This window comes from Hylobates moloch, unplaced genomic scaffold (genome assembly GCF_009828535.3).
Source record: "Hylobates moloch isolate HMO894 unplaced genomic scaffold, HMol_V3 SCAFFOLD_4, whole genome shotgun sequence".
NCBI lineage: Eukaryota > Metazoa > Chordata > Mammalia > Primates > Hylobatidae > Hylobates > Hylobates moloch.
The window spans coordinates 107,026,514-107,041,032 of record NW_026652279.1 but is presented as its reverse complement, the minus strand read 5'-3'; the positions used below and the strand labels follow the sequence as shown (position 1 = coordinate 107,041,032).

Here is a 14,519-nt window from a genome sequence, read left to right as displayed (position 1 = left end):
GTGGAAGGTGCCTGTAATCCCAGCTACTTGGGGGACTGCGGTGAGAGAATTGCTTGAATCCAGGAGGCAGAGGTTGCAGTGAGCCCAGATTGCACCACTGTACTCCAGCCTGGGCAACAGAGTGAGACGAGGTCTCAAAAAAAAATCTTTTTATCTATCCCTAGATTCTTCTTCAAGGTTGATAAGCAGTTTGATGTCACTTTAAAATGGGCAACTCATACCTTCCCTGTACCACGTGAAACCTTGTGTGCCTATATTCTTTTTTTTTTTTCCCCCAAACATTGCAGGGTTGATCCTAGTCTTGAAAGTTTGGGCCTTTCCTCTTGGCCTGTTTCTGGAAGAAATGCTCATGAGGTGGGTGAGAGGCAGATGATATCCTGTTGCTCTGGCCCCACCCTGGGGATGCCAGATGACAGCACCGCAGCATTTTCAATAGGTGACCCGCCTGGGAGGAGGAAGGAAAAATGTGCCCCAGGCCATTATGGAGAACACCTATGCAGTTGGAGAATGCTAAAGACACCCAAGGGTGTTGTCCCCTCCCTCCTGAGAGAAGCTAAAAAGATCCAGTCAGAGTGCTACAGAAATAGAGATTTAGGATAGAAAAAAAGGAAGGATTTCCTAAGCACCACCAGGGCTATCAGGCACTGATATGACTTATTTGTGAACACAGTTGTATAGAATTGTTATGTGGCAAAGACGAAGATCATGCTGGAATGTCTTCCATGTATCCCTTGGTGGAGGCAGTGGGCAGCATAAAACTACAAGATGGCAGGTGGAATCTTTAACCTTGTGGTCTGGAGACCGCATGATAGGGTTGCAGTGTATTTTCCTTCTCTACATGCTTGGGCCCTCATTCTGTTTTCTCACACTCACTCCATCCTAGTGTATTCTTGGATCCTGTCTCCCTCCCCTTGAGATTCTGGCTCTAACTAAAGCCAAATATCAGACCAACTTTACCTGTCTCATTAGACCAATCACAGGCAGATTCTTTATTTTTCTTCTTCTTTTTGAGACAGAGCCTTGCTCTGTTGCCCAGGATGGAGTGCAGTAGCACAATTACAGCTCACTGCAGCCTGAAACTCCTGGGCTCCAGTGATCTTCCCCACTCGGCCTCCCAAGCAGCTGGTATTATAGGTGCGCTGCACCACGCCTTGCTTAGTTTTTTTATTTTTAGTAGAGACGAGGTCTGCTATGTTGCCCAGGCCAGTCTTGAACTTGAGGGCTCAAGTGATCCTCTTGTCTTGGTCTCCCAAAGTGCTGGAAATATAGGCATGAGCCACTGTGCCCAGCCTACATTTATTTTTACTTTTTTTTTTTTTTTTTTAGACAGAGTCTCACTTTGTTACCCAGGCTGGTGTGCAGTGGTGCGATCTTGGCACACTGCAGCCTCGACCTCCTGAGCTCAAGTGATCCTCCCACCTCAGCCCCCTAAGTAACTGGGACTACAGGTGTGCACCACCAGGCCCAGCTAATTTTTTTTTTGTATTTTTTTGTAGAGACGGGGTTTTGCCACGTTGCCCAGGCTGGTCTTGATTCACTCACTTCGGCCTCCCAAGGTGCCAGGATGACAGGTGTGAGCCACCCCACCTGGCTAGCTACATTTCTTTTTTAGAAAGAAAAGATGGTTCATCAAACTTCAATACAGCCAGGTTGAAAATGTTTCAGACTGGCCGGGCGGGGTGGCTCACACCTGTAATCCCAGCACTTTGGGAGGCCGAGGTGGGCGGATCACAAGATCAGGAGATTAAGACCTTCCTGGCCAAAAAGGTGAAACCCCGTCTCTACTAAAAATACAAAAAATTAGCCGGGTGTGGTGGCGGGCGCCTGTAGTCCCAGCTACTTGGGAGGCTGAGGCAGGAGAATGGCGTGAACCTGGGAGGGGGAGCTTGCAGTGAGCTGAGATTGCACCACTGCACTCCAGCCTGGGCGACAGAGCGAGACTCTGTCTCAAAAAAAAAAAAAAAAAGAAAAGAAAATGTTTCCCAATATGGCACATGGATACATATGTAACAAACCTGCACTTTGTGCACATGTACCCTAAAACTTAAAGTATAATAATAATAATAATTAAAAAAAAGAAAATGTTTCAGATTTGGGACATGTGATAAACTGGTTGCACGGTTGCACTGATGGCCAAACAATCTCCTTGTATTTCTGCCTTTTGCAATGTGGCTTTGCAGCTGCTCCCACCAAGGGGGAAATCTACTTCCCCGTCCTTCACCACCAGCCCTGTGACTTGCTTTGATCGTGAGAATGTGACAGAAGTGTTGATGTGACAGTTCCAGGCCTAGGCTTCAAGGGGCCTTGAGCAGTCCTCTCTCTCCAAACACTGCCTCCACTGGGAACACAATCCTGGACTAGCTGCTGGAAATGAGAGACTGCGTGAAGCAGGGATGAATCCTTCCAGCTAAGGCCATCCTAGAACAGCCAGCTGCGCTGACAGCTGACAGCAGAGGCATGAGAAAACCTACCAGACCAGAACTCCCCAAGCTAATTAAACTCAGCCTAAATTGCTGATCCCCAAAATCGTAAGCTAAACAAATGGTGGTTGTTTTAAGCCAGTAAGTTTTGGGGTGGCTTTATGTAGCATAATTCTGGTAGTAGGTAACTGTTTCAGGATAAGACAGGAATGGGTCTGATAATTAGAACCACAATGACTCCCATATTTATGTCACCAGCCAACACTTCTCTCCCTTGAGTTCCAGACCCAAGTATCCAGCCACCAACCCAAGATTTCTATGATCAGAACCAAGCTCTTGATAACACCCTAAAATTTACTCCTCCTATAGCCACGGTCTTTACTGTCTTGATAAAATGAATAACTTTCTATTTCCAGTTGCTTAGTCCTAATCCTTGCGCTCATTTTTAAGATTTCTTTCTTTTACATTCCATGTCCAATTTCTTAGCAAATCCCGTGGGCTCTGCCTTCAAAATATATTCAGAATCTGCTCACTTTTCACCAACTCTATGGCTACTACTCTGAGCCAAGCCCCCACCATCTCTTGACTGGATTGTTCCAGCAGCCTCTTAACTTATTTCTGTTTCCAAGTTAATTGGGCACCTTTTATGTTACCTGGCAACCCTAACCAGGCATGCTTCCACTTCACAGCTTTTGCATCTATCTGCCCAAATGCTCTTCCCAGATAGCTGCATAGCTCACTCTCTGACCACCTTTAAGTTTCTGTTCAGATGTTGTCAATATCAAGAGGCCTTCCTGGCCAGGCACGGTGGCTCATGCCTGTAATCCTAGCACTTTGGGAGGCCCAAAGTGGGTGGATCACTTGAGGTCAGGAGTTTGAGACCAGCCTGGCAAACATGGTGAAACCAGCTCTCTACTAAAATACAAAAATTTGCTGGGCATGGTGGCATGTGTCTGTAGTTCCAGCTACTCGGGAGGCTGAGGCACAGAGAATCGCTGGGAGGCAGAGGCTGCAGTGAACCAAGATCGTACAACTGTACTCCACCCTGGGAGAGAGAGTGACTCCGTCTCAACAACAACAACAACAACAACAAAAAAGGCCTCCTGGACCACCGCATGTATTTATTTATTTATTTAATTTTTTAGACAGAGTCTCGCTCTGTTACCCAGGCTGGAATGCAGTGGCGTGATCTCAGCTCACTGCAACCTCTGCCTTCTGGGTTCAAGCGATTCTTGTGCCTCAGCCTCCAGAGTAGCTGAGACTATAGGTGCGCACCACCACCCTCAGCTAATTTTTTTTTTTGTGAGACAGAGTCTCGCTCTGTCACCCAGGCTGGAGTGCAGTGGTGCGATCTCGGCTCACTGCAACCTCTGCCTCCTGGGTTCAAGCGATTCTCCTGCCTCAGCTTTCTGAGTAGCTGGGATTACAGGTGCCTGCCATCATGCCTGGCTAATTTTTGTATTTTTAGTAGAGACAGGGTTTCACCATGTTGGCCAAGCTGGGCTTGAACTCCTGACCTTGTGATCCGCCCTCCTTGGCCTCCCAAAGTGCACCCGGCCCACTCAGCTAATTTTTGTATTTCTAGTAGAGACGGGGTTTCACCATGCTGGCCAGGCTGGTCTTGAACTCCTGACCTCAGGTGATCTGCCAGCCTTGGCCTCCCAAAGTGGTGGGATTACAAGCGTGAGCCACCACGCACAGCCGACCACCACATTTAAACCTACCTTCCCATCATGGTACGCCCAACCCTCTTATTTATTTTTTCTCCATGGCACTTATTACCATGTAACATACTATGTATTTTACTTACTTATTTGTCATCAATCTCAAGCCCAATCCCATGCAAGCTTCAAGAGGGTTTGGTTTTGCTCTATTTTGGTTTGCTCGCTGCTGTATCCTCAGTGTTTAAAACAGCTCCTGACACTTGGTAGGTGCTTGTGGTGGTTGATTTTCTGTGTCATCAGAAAATCTGGGCACCAGAGGGTGCCCAGATTAACTATTGTTTCTGGTTGTGTCTGTGAGGGTGTTTCCAGATGAGATGAGCATTTCTGGTGGTGGACTCAGTGGAGTAGATACTCAGTGGAGTAGATACACGGTGGAGTAGATGTGAGTGGGCATCATCTAATCCATTGAGGGCCTGAATAGAACAAAAAAACAGAGGAAGGAGGAGTTCACTCCTATTGCTGCCTGCCCACCTGCTTGAGCTGGGACATTCATCTTTTCCTGCCCTTGGAATGGGATTTATACCACCAGCTACCCTGGTTCCCAGGCCGTTGAGCTTGGACTGAATTACACCACTAGCTTTTCTGGGTCTCTAGCTTGTAGATGCCAGATCATGAGACTTCCTAGCACCCATAGTTATATAAGCCAATTTCTCACTCACCTGAATGCCATATCCCCTTTTTCCATCTTGGTGAAACAGCTCTCTAACAGTTTATTGAGAAGGTACTTTTTGTTTTTTGAGACATTGCTTGTATAAAATATCCTTATTTTCTCCTTACACTTGATTATTTGACTAAATATGGAATTCAAGATTAGGAAAACTTATCAGACAGAGTTTTGAGGGCCTTGCTTCATTGTCTTCCAGCTTCCAGTGTTGCTGTTGAGAAGTCTGATGCTATTGTAATCGTCAGTTCTTTGCTTGTGACTTGCTTTTTTTTTTCTCTCGTCTCTAGAAGCTTTTAAGATCTCTGTTTCTGGTCCTGAAATTTCATCACGTTATGCCTTAGTAGGTGTCTTTTTAAATTTTTAGTGATGGATACTTGGTCAGGCATTTCAACTTGAAAACACATTTTTCATTTCTTGGAAACTTTCTTGAAAAAAAATTTGTTTCTGGTATTTTCATTTTCTCAGCTCTTACTTTCTGGATTTACTGTTAGCCAGATGTTGGGTCTTCTAGACCTACTCCTTGAGGGTGAAATTCAGCATAATCTGGGCATCACACAGACATCAGGCTCACCAAGGAAGCCAGTTTATGTCCAGGGCATCAGGAGGCTAATGCTTGACTGCCACCTGTGCCAATACCTCTCTGCCTCTGTTTCATGAATTAAATGAGAAGTGACCAGTAGGCCGGGCGCGGTGGCTCATGCCTGTAATCCCAGCACTTTGGGAGGCCAAGGCAGGTGGATCATGAGGTCAGGAGATCGGGACCATCCTGGCTAACATAGTGAAACCCCGTCTCTACTAAAAATGCAAAAACAAAATTAGCCAGGCGTGGTGGCGGGCGCCTGTAGTCCCAGCTACTCTGGAGGCTGAGGCAGGAGAATGGCGTGAACCCGGGAGGCGGAGCTTGCAGTGAGCTGAGATCGCGCCACTGCACTCCAGCCTGGGCGACAGAGCGAGGCTCCATCTCAAAAAAAAAAAAAAAAAAAAAAAGAGAAACAACCACCTTGTTAACCCACTGTATTAGTCAGGGTTCTCCAGAGGGACAGAACTAATAGGATATACGTATATATGAAAGGGAATTTATTAGGGAGAATTGGCTTACACAATCACAAAGCGATGTCCCATGATAAGCCATCTGCAAGCTGGGGAAGAAAGAAGCCACTGGCAGCTCAGTCCAAGTCCAAAAGCCTCAAAAGCAGGAAAGCCAATAGTGCAGCCTTCAGTCTGTAGCCAAAGGCCCAAGAGCCCTGGCAAACCACTGGTCTAAGTCCAAGAGTGCAAAGGCCAAAGAATCTGGAGTCTGATGTCCAAGGGCAGGAGAAATGGATAGAAGCATCCAGCACAGAAGAAAGATGAAAGCCAGAGGACTCTGAAAGCCAGCTTAGCCCACCTTCTTCCACCTGCTTTGCTCTAGCCCCACTGGCAGCCAACTGGATGGTGCCCACCTACATTGAGGGTGGATCTTCCTCTCCCTTTCCACTGACTCAAATGTCAATCTTTTCTGGCAACACCCTCACAGACACACCCAGAACAATACTTTACCAGCTATCTAGGCATCCCTCAATACAATCAAGCTGCCATCTAATATTAACCATCACACCCACCTTGTTAGCATGTGCGTATGTGTTGAAAGTCTGCAGGTTATGTTGAGAAGCTTTGTGAGAAACAAATACATGGAAGCTTCCGGGGGTTAAAGAAAATCAGAATACTGGCTGGGCATGGTGGCTCAGGCCTGTAATCCCAGCACTTTGGGAGGCCGAGGTGAGCGGATCACTTGAGGCCAAGAGTTCAAGACCAGCCTGTCCAATATGGTGAAACGCCATCTCTACTAAAAATACAAAACTTAGCCAAGTGTGGTGGTGCACACCTGTAGTCTCAGCTACTCTGAGGCCTGCCTCAGCCTCCCAAAGTGCTGGGATTACAGGCGTGAGCCACTGCACCCAGCCTGTCTTTTTGTCTTGAGAATATGTCTGCATTCCTATTTCTTGGTGCATCCTGCACTGACACCATAGGCCCCGGTGCATTCTGCCCTGCACATGCACCATGTGTATTGTAATAGCGAGGCAGCAAGGCACAGAAGGAGGGTGTGTGTTATTACATAACATCATGTAGGCCCAAACCCTGCCACCCAACCCAGATGGGAGTTATTATACAGTGACATTTCCCTGCAGTGTCTTGTAACATTAGACTTCCCTTTTCTTTCCCAGAATTCTTTAAAACACACTTCCCTTGTATATAAATAACTTCTTAAAATATTGGAAAGTAGCTATCCTGCCAGGTTATAGCAGGAGGTTAGCATAAGAAGAAAGCTTCAATTTCCCCCCCATTATTTTGTTCTTCATTTAATAGCAACCTAGACTTTAATCTGAATATAGTACAAGGTTTGGGGAACACTGCAGGAGTCTGAAATCAATAGTGATGTCATTAAATTGCCACTTTAAATCCGCTTATCCTGGCTGCTGACACCCCTTCCACTCCCTGGGCAAACTACAAGCTTTTTAACAGCCAACACTTAGCGTGCTCGCTTTCTCTCTCTGTAAACTAACCTAAACTATAAGAGAAAACTCTTGTCTTGCATTATTCTGACTCTAGTCCAGTGCTTTCCAAAGTATCTGTGGTAAAGGACTGGTTTTCTTTTCTTTCTTTATTTCTTTCGAGACAGAGTTTTGTTCTGTCATCCAGGCTGGAGTGCAGTGGCGCGATCTCGGCTCACTACAACCACTGCCACCTAGGTTCAAGCGATTCTCCTGCCTCAGCCTCCCGAGTAGCTGGGATTACAGGCATGCACCACAACGTCTGGCTAATTTTTGTGTTTTTATGTTTTTAGTAGAGTCGGCGTTTCTCCATGTTGTCCAGGCTGGTCTCAAACTCTTGTCCTCAGTGATCCACCCGATTCGTCCTGCCAAAGTGCTGGGATTACAGGCGTGAGCCACCGCACCCAGTCTCAGGACTGGTTTTCTTTAAATTTTCAATCTGTTTGGACGGGTAACTTTTGTAAAATATAATAAATATGAATTACTATAAATGTAACTTGGAAAGAAAAACATGCAAAATACAATTCCAAATAACTTTTTTTGTTATTACATTGTATTTTTAGGTTCAATAAACAAAATTATTCTATCATATTGCCTGAAAAGCTCCCTCCCTTCCTTCCTTCCTTCCCTCTTTCCTTCTTTCTTTTTTTTTTTTTGAGATGGAGTCTCGCTCTGTTGCCCAGGCTGGAGTGCAGTGGCATGATCTCAGCTGACTGCTGCCTCCTGGGTGCTGGGATTACAGATGTGAGCCACCTCATCCAGTTTCTAAATGTGTGCTCTCAATCTCTGTCCCACACTGTGGACCACATGTTGAGTCACTATGCTTTAGTTGATACTGGCCTGAACATTACATAGTTTTGAGTTCTGAACTTGGAGTCAAATACTTTCACACTTCCCTTTTCAAAACCTTGCAAACTTTTGGCCTTTCTTTCTCCTTCCTTCCTTCCTCTCCTCCCCTCCCCTCCCCTCCCCTCCTCTCTGTCTCTCTTTCTTTCGACAGTCTCGCTCTGTCACCCAGGCTGGAGTGCAGTGGTGCGATCTCAGCTCACTGCAACTTCTGCCTCCGAGGTTCAAGCATGCCTCAGCCTCATCAGTGGTTGGAATTACAGGTGTGCACCACCACACCCAGCTAATTTTTTTTTTTTTTTGAGATGGAGTCTTACTTTGTTGCCCAGGCTGGAGTGCAGTGGTGCGATCTCAGCTCGCTGCAACCTCTGCCTCCCGGGTTCATGCAATTCTTCTGCCTCAGCCTCCTGAGTAGCTGGGATTACAGGCACCTGCCACCACACTGGGCTAATTTTTGTATTCTTAGTAGAGACAGGGTTTCTCCATGTTGGCCAGGCTGGTCTTGAACCCCTGACCTCAGGTGATCCACCCACCTCCGCCTCCCAAAGTGCTGGGATTACAGGCGTGAGCCACCGTACCTGGCCTGTATTTTTCTTTAGTAGAGACAGGGTTTCACTATGTTGGACAGGCTGGTCTCAAACTCCTGACCTCAAGTGATCCGCCCGTTAGGCCTCCCAAAGTGCTGGGATTACAGGCATGAGCCACCGTACCTGGCCTGACCTGACTTGCAAAACCTTCACAATGTGCCCCAAACCTACTTTTTAAAAATCACCAGAAGGCCCAGTTTTCTTTTTCTTTTCTTTCTTTCTTTTTTTTTTTTTTTTTTTTTTTTGTTTTTGAGATGGAGTTTCACTCTCATTGCCCAGGTTGGAATGCAATGACTCGATCTCAGCTCACTGCAACCTCTGCCTCCCGGGTTCAAGTGATTCTCCTGCCTCAGCCTCCTGAGTAGCTAGGATTACTGCCACCTGCCACCACGCCCTGCTAGTTTTTGTATTTTTAGTAGAGACAGGATTTCACCATGTTGGTCAGGCTGGTCTCAAACTCCTGACCTTAGGCGATCCAGTCACCTCAGCCTCCCAAAGTGCTAGGATTACAGGCATGAGCCACTGCACCCAGCCTCCAGTTTTCTTTTTCTTTTCTTTTCTTTTCTTTTCTTTTTTTTTTTTTTAAAGATGGAGTCTCACCCTGTCGCCCAGGCTGGAGTGCAGTGGTGCAATCTCGGCTCACTGCAACCTCCGCCTCCCGGGTTCAAGCGATTTTCCTGCCTCAGCCTCCCGAGTAGCTGGGATTACAGGCATGTGCCACCATGCCTGGCTAATTTTTGTATTTTTAGTAGAGACAGGGTTTCACCATGTTGGCCAGGCTGATCTCGAACTCCTGACCTCAAGTGATCTGCCCGCCTCGGCCTCCCAAAGTGCTGGGATTACAGCCACTGCGCCCGGCCAATAAATGTTTGTTGAATAAAGGAACATAATTTATAAAGTTTGGAAAGGGTCAGCGTATACGGTTTTTGAGAAAAGGAAATGGGTTAATGAACTGCAGAGAAGAAAGCTAAAGATGGGTACAGTAGCTCACTTGGGCCAACTGTATATGAAAAAAGACTAAGAACTTGTCTACCTTATATGATGTGAAGTGTTATTTTAAAGGTGCCAAGATCACCTGATTCTCTGTACCCCAAAATAGCCCTTCCCCCATTGACCTGCTTGCACACCTGAAATTCCATTATTAACTATACATTTTTTTTTCTTCTTTTTAGACACAGGGTCTTGCTTTGTTGCCCAGGCTGTAGTGCAGTGGTGCAATCATGGCTCACTGCAGCCTTGACCTTCCCTTGACCTTCAAGCAATCCTCTCACTTCAGCCTCCTGAGTAGCTGGGACTACAGGCATGCTTCACCGTGCCCAGCTAATTTTTTTATTTTTTGTAGAGATGGAGTTTCACCAGGTTGCCTAGGCTGGTCTCGAACTCCTGGGCTCATGCAATCTGCCCACTCTGACCTTCCAAAGTGTTAGGGTTACAGGCGTGAGCCACCGGGGCCCAGCCCTACATATTCATTCCTACCTGGGTATTGAGTATCAATGATTGTTAATATCACAAAAAGAGAGACAACCAGGTATCCGTTACATACTTCCTGATGGAAGAACACACCACCAACTACGAAATGGCCTTGTCAAAAGATCAAACCTAAAGCTGATTGGCATCCATGTACCAAATTATAGCAACTATAGGAACACAGGGCATATTATATGACACTACAGTGATGCCATTGCTGAAGCCCTGACTGGCGAATTCTAAAGGACAAACAACTTGAGTTTGTTTTTGTTTTTAACAAATAAATCAAAAGAAAAAAGAAAGAGATACATCCTAGATTAATAAGAGATTTAAAAGATCAACCAATCATAACGTATAGACCTTATTTGTGTTACCGGAAAGGGGTCCCAATCCAGACTCGAAGAGAGGGTTTGTGGATCTTGTGGAAGAAAGAATTCAGGGCAAGTCTGTAGAGTAAAGTGAAAGGAAGTTTATTGGGAAAGGAAAGGAACAAGGAATGGCTACTCCATAGAGTAGCTACTCGGGAGGCTGAGGCATGAGAATTGCTTGAACCTGGGAGGCCAAGGTTGCAGTGAACCAAGATTGTGCCACTACACTCCAGCCTGGGCGACAGAGTAAGACTCCATCTCAAAAAAAATAAAAAAAAGAAAACCTGGGCCCTGCTCCCTGGCTGCGCGTTGCACCTTTTCTTGCTGATTTGGAGGTGAGCCCAATCTCTCCCCCATTGTGGAACAGTCCTTATATGTATGGTGACGGTCCCCTGACTAAAGTCTGCCATTCCACTTTAACACGTGTCAGTAGTGACCCTCCCCTCGCCCCCACCCCCTTTCCTTTCCTTCTTTTTGAGATGGAGTCTTCCTCTGTCGCCCAGGCTGGAATGCAGTGGCGTGATCTCGGCTCACTGCAACCTCCGCCTCCCAGATTCAAGCGATTCTTCTGCCTCAGCCTCCTGAGTAGCTGGGATTACAGATGTGTGACACTACACCCAGCTAATTTTTGTGTTGGCCTCAAACACCTGACCTCAAGTCGTCTGCCCACCTTGGCCTCCCAAAGTGCTGGTGTGAGCCACCACGCCCAGCCATGAGTAATTTTTTCTGTAGCACACATCTGGCACGTCCCCTCTCCCTCACTCAGCTCCAATCGCTCAGGCCTCCCCAGTGCCCCTCAGACATCCACCCCAACTCCTGACCTTATGCTTGCTCTGCCCTTGGAGCCCCATGTGGCTTACACTCTCATTTCTTTTTCTTTTTTCTTTTTTTTTGAGATGGAGTCTTGCTCCGTCCACCACGCTGGAATGCAATGGCACAACCTCGTCTCACTGCAACCTCTGCCTCCTGGGTTCAAGCCATTCTCCTGCCTCAGACTCCCAGGTAGCTGGGACTACAGGCATGTGCCACCAAGCCTGGCTAATTTTTTTTTTTTTTTGTATTTTTAGTAGAGGTGGGGTTTCACCATGCTGGCCAGGCTGGTCTCGAACTCCTGACCTCATGATCCACCTGCCTTGGCCTCCCAAAGTGCTGGGATTACAGGCGTGAGCCACTGCGCCTGGCCTACACTCTCATTTCTTAGGGTCTCTGCTCTCTTATCAGGAAGGCCTTTCCTAACCAACCATCTAAATAGCAGTGCCCAACACTCTATCCCGCCTCCCAACTGACATACCATTACCTTCTGATGGGTGAGACCCTGACTTGCTATTACCGTAGCCCCCATCGGAATGACACCCATTAGAATAGAAGGACCATGCAAGCAGGGACAAGGGATCTATTTTAGCTTTCACGTTAAGAACACACTTCGTGGGTACTTCATTGTGGATACTTTATAAATATTTGCTTCATAAAGCACAAAACAAAAAATCAGATCAGAAAACAATATGGGCTTTAAAACCTAACAAGACCAGGCGTGGTGGCTCACGCCTGTAATCCCATAACTTTGGTAGGCAACATGGTGAAACCCCATCTCTACCAAAAATACAAAACAAACAAACAAAAAAAAGCCGGGCATGGAGGTCATCACCTGTAGTCCCAACTACTAGGGAGGCTGGGGTGGGAGAATTGCTTGAACCTGGGAGACAGATGTTGTAGTGAGGAGAGATCATGCCACTGCACCCCAGCCTGGGTGACAAAGTAAGACCCTGTCTCACAAACAAAAAACAAACAAAAACATCTAACAAGAATGTTGGCATCAAGCAAAATGTTTCATCTGAAAATAAGAAATTCTGGGTATGGCCGGGTGGGGTGGTTCATGCCTGTAATCCCAACGCTTTGGGAGGCTGAGGTGGCAGATCACTTGAGGTCAGGAGTTCAAGACCATCCTGGCCAACATGGTGAAACCCCGTCTCTACTAAAATACAAAAATTAGCCGGGCATGGTGTAGCGGTAGTCCCAGCTACTCGGGAGGCTGAGGCAGGAGAATTGCTTGAGCCTAGGAGGCGGAAGTTGCAGTGAGCCGAATCGCGCCACTGCACTCCAGCCTGGGCGACCGAGAGAAACTCCGTCTCAAAAAAGAAAAGAAAGAAAAGAAAAGAGAAGAGAAGAGAAAAAAGAAAAGAAAAGAAGAGAAGAGAAAAAAGAAAAGAAAGAAGAGAAGAGAAGAGAAGAGAAGCAGGGCACGGTGGCACCCGCCTGTAATCCCAGCTACTCAGGAGACTCAGGCAGGAGAATTGCTAGAAACAGGAAGGCGGAGGCTGAGGTGAGCCAAGATCATGCCGCTGCAGTGAGCCAAGATCATGCCACTGCACTCCAGCCTGGGAGAAAGAATGAGACTCTGTCTCAAAAATGAAAAAGAAGGCCGGGCGCCATGGCTCACGCCTGTAACCCCAGCACTTTGGGAGGCCGTGTATCTTCAGTAGAGACAGGGTTTCACCATGTTGGCCAGGATGGTCTCGGTCTCTTGACCTCGTGATCTGCCGGCCTCGGCCTCCCAAAGTGCTGGGATTACAGGCGTGAGCCACCGCACCTGGCCTCATTTTTTTTTTTTTTAGTAGAGACGGGGGTTTCACCGTGTTGGCCAGGCTGGTCTTGAACTCCTGACCTCAAGTGATCTGCCGCCTCAGCCTCCCAAAGTGCTGGGATTACAGGCGTGAGCCACCCCACCAGGCCTGCAGGCGATGTTCTTCAGCCTCCCCCAACCTTCTGAACAGGGTGAAAGGCCCCTGGGGACTATCCCATTGCTGCTTGCCGCTAGGAGCCACACATTTCAAGACTTTTGGCTGGAAAGATAACCGTTTTTACGATGATACTTCTAAGGTGTTTATCTGTGTGCTTTTTGGTGTAGTGTCAAATCTTCTGGTAAATATGCGATGAACACATACAGACTTTTGGAGGGGACTTATGGCTTGGCCCCCTCTGCGGATCACCCTAGAGAAAATGCAAACATTACCGTTTAAAGCCGCACCCGCAGAGCTAGAAGAGTTTTCTATGTGAGGACCGGGCGGCGCTGGAAAGTGCTGCGGCCAGAGACCCCCTGGCCTTTGTCTCTGGCGGGCGCGGCTGCCCTGCCTGCCCACGACTCGCCCCTGCGCCCCCTCTGTGATGCTGCGGAGAGCAGAGGAGGCCGGGCTCTGGCAGCAGGAACTCGAAGACAGCGAGCGCTCCTCGGACGCTGAAGTCCCTCCGCGCCCAGCCTGGCCTCGCCTGCAGGGCGCGGACGCCGGGGCGCGGCTCTTGGCGCCTGCTGCGGGGTCCCGGGGAACGCAGCTCACTCCGCGCGGATGCTGCTCGGCAGAGGCCTCCTTTCTACCTTCTCCTCCACCGCCATTCAGACCAGAATGTACTCGAACATACCCAAATTAAAAAAAAAAAGTAACTCATCGGCATTATCCATTTCCTCCTCCTCTTCCTCCTCCTCCTCAACCCTGTTTTCCGGGGACCATGACAAGAGGCGGCATTTCGTGATGACAGTGTGAGCCACTGCAGTCGTTGCTATTTTATAAGCCAAACGGCTGCTCGCTTTGCCCAGGGAACATAAAAATGACCACCTCCGCCCAAAAAAGACGCTTTGTGGTTTGCAGTCCGAACAGCTGAGAGGCCCTGCCTCTGGCCTCTGCCCGCGCGCTCACAGCCGGGAGGTGTCGCCGGGAGGGGGCGCCCGCGCGCCAGAGGCTCTGAGATGCACTAAAGCGCCAGCTTGTCTCTATTGGGAGCAGTTCAGGGAAGGAGAAAAATGACAGGAGGAAGCAACCATAAAGAGCATGTTTGGGGAACGGTCACGTTTCCTTCAGAGCCAGGAGAACGAGGCAGACATTTGTACAGGTGTAGTCCGGCGAAGAGCCCCAACGTGGC

General features: G+C 47.8%; 1 long non-coding RNA gene across 1 annotated transcript; it reads right to left on the bottom strand.

The window, feature by feature from the left end:
* Nucleotides 1–3,870: 3,870 nt before the first annotated feature.
* LOC131383305 (uncharacterized) lies at nucleotides 3,871–14,033 on the bottom strand. Its single transcript, XR_009213250.1, has 3 exons — nucleotides 13,618–14,033; nucleotides 10,600–10,685; nucleotides 3,871–4,557 (listed from the first exon to the last, which is right to left on the bottom strand). It is a non-coding gene; the product is annotated as an uncharacterized LOC131383305 (long non-coding RNA).
* Nucleotides 14,034–14,519: the final 486 nt, after the last annotated feature.